This window comes from Styela clava, chromosome 2, assembly GCF_964204865.1.
Source record: "Styela clava chromosome 2, kaStyClav1.hap1.2, whole genome shotgun sequence".
Taxonomy (NCBI): domain Eukaryota; kingdom Metazoa; phylum Chordata; class Ascidiacea; order Stolidobranchia; family Styelidae; genus Styela; species Styela clava.
Genome location: NC_135251.1, coordinates 28,106,929 through 28,111,928, shown reverse-complemented (window position 1 = coordinate 28,111,928; position 5,000 = coordinate 28,106,929). Strand labels below are relative to the sequence as shown.

The 5,000-nt window shown below is 55.3% G+C and overlaps 2 non-coding genes across 2 annotated transcripts; both read right to left on the bottom strand.

Annotated features, from left to right (window-relative positions):
* Positions 1 to 141: 141 nt before the first annotated feature.
* LOC144420350 (5.8S ribosomal RNA) lies at positions 142 to 295 on the bottom strand. The gene has a single exon (XR_013474695.1). It is a non-coding gene; the product is annotated as a 5.8S ribosomal RNA (ribosomal RNA).
* Positions 296 to 593: 298 nt separating this feature from the next.
* On the bottom strand, positions 594 to 2,403 carry LOC144420280 (small subunit ribosomal RNA). Its single transcript, XR_013474633.1, has one exon. It is a non-coding gene; the product is annotated as a small subunit ribosomal RNA (ribosomal RNA).
* Positions 2,404 to 5,000: the final 2,597 nt, after the last annotated feature.

The following is a 5,000-nucleotide window of genomic DNA, read 5'->3' as shown; positions in this document are numbered from 1 at the left end:
AACGTAGTTGAACACGTCTAGGGGCCGGCGGTGTACGGGACACGCGGTCGCGCCGAGAAAGCTCGGCGACCGCTTCAACTTGGGGCGACGCCCGGCCGTCTTCGCAGAGGCCAGGCGACGACCCTCGGGTGAGGACGAACGCGACCCTGAGGCAGACGCGGTCCCGGGATTGACCCGAGACCGCAATTCGCGTTCAGAAGGTCGACGTTCAATGTGTTCTGCAATTCACATTACTTCTCGCACTTGGCTGCGTCCTTCATCGACTCGCGAGCCGAGTGATCCACCGTTAAGAGTCGTCCTCGACGTTTCGCCCGGCGCCGAAGCGCGCGGACGTCACACTGTGGGATCGACCACAAAACCACCACCGACAACAACTGCACAAAAACACCAACAAACGGCGCCGAGCGACCGCCGGGCTGGGCCGGCGGCACATCGAGCGCGGTGCCCAGAAGCCACCATCGCACTCGGCTGCCTTGCTATGCCAACGTGTTACGCGTGTCGCACGGGGCGGAACCCCGATTGACGGCCGCCCTCTCGGCGGCACCCAAAGACAATTAAGTGCGCGGTCGGCCGGGGCCTACCACCCTTTTCGGTAATGATCCTTCCGCAGGTTCACCTACGGAAACCTTGTTACGACTTTTACTTCCTCTAAATGATCAAGTTTGATCGTCTTCTCGACACGCCGACGCGGCCGTTGCCAGCCGCGACGGGGCCGATCCAAGGATCTCACTAAACCATTCAATCGATAGTAGCGACGGGCGGTGTGTACAAAGGGCAGGGACGTAATCAACGCAAGTTGATGACTTGCGCTTACTGGGAATTCCTCGTTCAAGGGAAACAATTGCAAGTCCCTATCCCAATCACGAATGAGGTTCAACGGGTTACCCGGACCTTTCGGCCTAGGTTAGACACTCGCTGCTTCACTCAGTGTAGCGCGCGTGCGGCCCCGGACATCTAAGGGCATCACAGACCTGTTATTGCTCAATCTCGTGTGGCTAAACGCCACTAGTCCCTCTAAGAAGTTAGACGCCGACCGAGAAGGTCGCGTAACTATTTAGCATGCCAGAGTCTCGTTCGTTATCGGAATTAACCAGACAAATCGCTCCACCAACTAAGAACGGCCATGCACCACCACCCACAGAATCAAGAAAGAGCTCTCAATCTGTCAATCCTACCTGTGTCCGGGCCGGGTGAGTTTCCCCGTGTTGAGTCAAATTAAGCCGCAGGCTCCACTCCTGGTGGTGCCCTTCCGTCAATTCCTTTAAGTTTCAGCTTTGCAACCATACTTCTCCCGGAACCCAAAGACTTTGGTTTCCCGGAAGCTGCCGGAAAGGTCGTCATGGTAACGCCTCCCGATCGCTAGTTGGCATCGTTTATAGTCAGAACTAGGACGGTATCTGATCGTCTTCGAACCTCTGACTTTCGCTCTTGATCAAAGAAAACATTCTTGGCGAATGCTTTCGCAGTAGTTCGTCTTCCGCCGATCCAAGAATTTCACCTCTAACGGCAGAGTACGGACGCCCCCGTCTGTCCCTCTTAATCATTACCTCGTGCTCCGAAAACCAACAAAATAGAACCGAGGTCCTATTCCATTATTCCATGCAACACTATGCAGGCGAACAGCCTGCTTTGAACACTCTAATTTTTTCAAAGTAAACTTATCGGCCACCGCCGACACCCAGTCAAGAGCACCGACGGAGAACCGAAGGTGAGGCGAACGCAACCAGTGACACGCCTTGCGACGGACCGGCGGCGCTCGCCCAAAATCCAACTACGAGCTTTTCAACCGCAACAACTTTAGCATACACTGTTGGAGCTGGAATTACCGCGGCTGCTGGCACCAGACTTGCCCTCCAATGGATACTCGTTAAGAGTTTTAGGATGTACTCATTCCAATTACAGGGCCTCGTTAGAGTCCTGTATTGTTATTTTTCGTCACTACCTCCCCGTGTCGGGAATGGGTAATTTGCGCGCCTGCTGCCTTCCTTGGATGTGGTAGCCGTTTCTCAGGCTCCCTCTCCGGAATCGAACCCTGATTCCCCGTTACCCGTTATCACAAAGGTAGGCACGTAGCGTACCTTCGACAGTTGATAGGGCAGACACTTGAATGATACGTCGTCGGTGCAGAGACCGTACGATCCGCGTGGTTATCCAGAGTCATCAAACGTCACAGGACGAACCCGGTCGGTTTTGATCTGATAAAAGCGCGCCTCCCGAAGTCGGCGCTTAATGCATGTATTAGCTCTAGAATTACCACAGTTATCCACTTCGCTTACGAGACCAAATAAACCAAGACTGATTTAATGAGCCATTCGCAGTTTCGCTTTACGAGAACTCGTACTTGCACCTGCATGGCTTAATCTTTGAGACAAGCATATCACTACTGGCAGGATCAACCAGATAGCTGCGACAGCTGCGCTCGGCCCTTGCTGGGCCGCCCGGCGCGTGCTCGTCGCATTCGTTTAAGACCGAGGCGATCGCCTGCGGCCGTACTCAGCTTCGACAATCGCTGGCCGCGACGTCCACGCTCTCGCCGGCAGTGCCAGGCGGAGCGATTTGCGTTTTTTCTTTGCTCGCCCTCTCTCGGGCTCGATCCATTCAGTTTCGCACAAACAAGAGCTCTGCCGGCCGCCTGCAGCGGTGCCTAAAACCCGGGCATAACAATGCGACCGTTCTGCTAGGCCGACAAGCGCTCAAGCCAGACGCTCGATCGAACGCCCCCTACATATTAGTCGAGACAACGGCTCGCTCATTAGCATCGCGTTTGTACTTTAACTTTTTTCGGCTCGGCTTCTTTCGACGCCGATGCCGGCGACGCAGCACTCTCTCGCCCGCCAGCCACCGAGAAAAGGGTGCGCTCCGACCGGCCCCGCACCGCTCTTTCATGGCTCATTCGAGTTTACTGTCTTTCGCTCTGACATGCCTTACCTAGGGTTAGGTTAGTATGCTTGCACGTTTGTACTTTAACTTTTTTTGGCTCGGCTTCTTTCGACGCCGATGCCGGCGACGCAGCACTCTCTCGCCCGCCAGCCACCGAGAAAAGGGTGCGCTCCGACCGGCCCCGCACCGCTCTTTCTTGGCTCATTCGAAATTACTGTCTTTCGCTCTGACATGCCTTACCTAGGGTTAGGTTAGTATGCTTGCACGTTTGTACTTTAACTTTTTTCGGCTCGGCTTCTTTCGACGCCGATGCCGGCGACGCAGCACTCTCTCGCCCGCCAGCCACCGAGAAAAGGGTGCGCTCCGACCGGCCCCGCACCGCTCTTTCTTGGCTCATTCGAAATTACTGTCTTTCGCTCTGACATGCCTTACCTAGGGTTAGGTTAGTATGCTTGCACGTTTGTACTTTAACTTTTTTCGGCTCGGCTTCTTTCGACGCCGATGCCGGCGACGCAGCACTCTCTCGCCCGCCAGCCACCGAGAAAAGGGTGCGCTCCGACCGGCCCCGCACCGCTCTTTCTTGGCTCATTCGAAATTACTGTCTTTCGCTCTGACATGCCTTACCTAGGGTTAGGTTAGTATGCTTGCACGTTTGTACAACTTTTTTCGGCTCGGCTTCTTTCGACGCCGATGCCGGCGACGCAGCACTCTCTCGCCCGCCAGCCACCGAGAAAAGGGTGCGCTCCGACCGGCCCCGCACCGCTCTTTCTTGGCTCATTCGAGTTTACTGTCTTTCGCTCTGACATGCCTTACCTAGGGTTAGGTTAGTATGCTTGCACGTTTGTACTTTAACTTTTTTCGGCTCGGCTTCTTTCGACGCCGATGCCGGCGACGCAGCACTCTCTCGCCCGCCAGCCACCGAGAAAAGGGTGCGCTCCGACCGGCCCCGCACCGCTCTTTCTTGGCTCATTCGAAATTACTGTCTTTCGCTCTGACATGCCTTACCTAGGGTTAGGTTAGTATGCTTGCACGTTTGTACTTTAACTTTTTTCGGCTCGGCTTCTTTCGACGCCGATGCCGGCGACGCAGCACTCTCTCGCCCGCCAGCCACCGAGAAAAGGGTGCGCTCCGACCGGCCCCGCACCGCTCTTTCTTGGCTCATTCGAAATTACTGTCTTTCGCTCTGACATGCCTTACCTAGGGTTAGGTTAGTATGCTTGCACGTTTGTACTTTAACTTTTTTGGCTCGGCTTCTTTCGACGCCGATGCCGGCGACGCAGCACTCTCTCGCCCGCCAGCCACCGAGAAAAGGGTGCGCTCCGACCGGCCCCGCACCGCTCTTTCTTGGCTCATTCGAAATTACTGTCTTTCGCTCTGACATGCCTTACCTAGGGTTAGGTTAGTATGCTTGCACGTTTGTACTTTAATAACTTTTTTTGGCTCGGCTTCTTTCGACGCCGATGCCGGCGACGCAGCACTCTCTCGCCCGCCAGCCACCGAGAAAAGGGTGCGCTCCGACCGGCCCCGCACCGCTCTTTCATGGCTCATTCGAGTTTACTGTCTTTCGCTCTGACATGCCTTACCTAGGGTTAGGTTAGTATGCTTGCACGTTTGTACTTTAACTTTTTTTGGCTCGGCTTCTTTCGACGCCGATGCCGGCGACGCAGCACTCTCTCGCCCGCCAGCCACCGAGAAAAGGGTGCGCTCCGACCGGCCCCGCACCGCTCTTTCATGGCTCATTCGAGTTTACTGTCTTTCGCTCTGACATGCCTTACCTAGGGTTAGGTTAGTATGCTTGCACGTTTGTACTTTAACTTTTTTTGGCTCGGCTTCTTTCGACGCCGATGCCGGCGACGCAGCACTCTCTCGCCCGCCAGCCACCGAGAAAAGGGTGCGCTCCGACCGGCCCCGCACCGCACTTTCATGGCTCATTCGAGTTTACTGTCTTTCGCTCTAACACACCTTACCTAGGGTTAGGTTAGTATGCTTGCACGTGCGGTCTCTTGAACTTTTTTGGTTTGGTTAGTTTGGACCTGGTCGTATTGCGAAATTGTGCGATCCAATGGGCGGCGGCGACGCCCCCTTTTCGTATTGCGAAATGACACGTGGGCTTCGTCGCG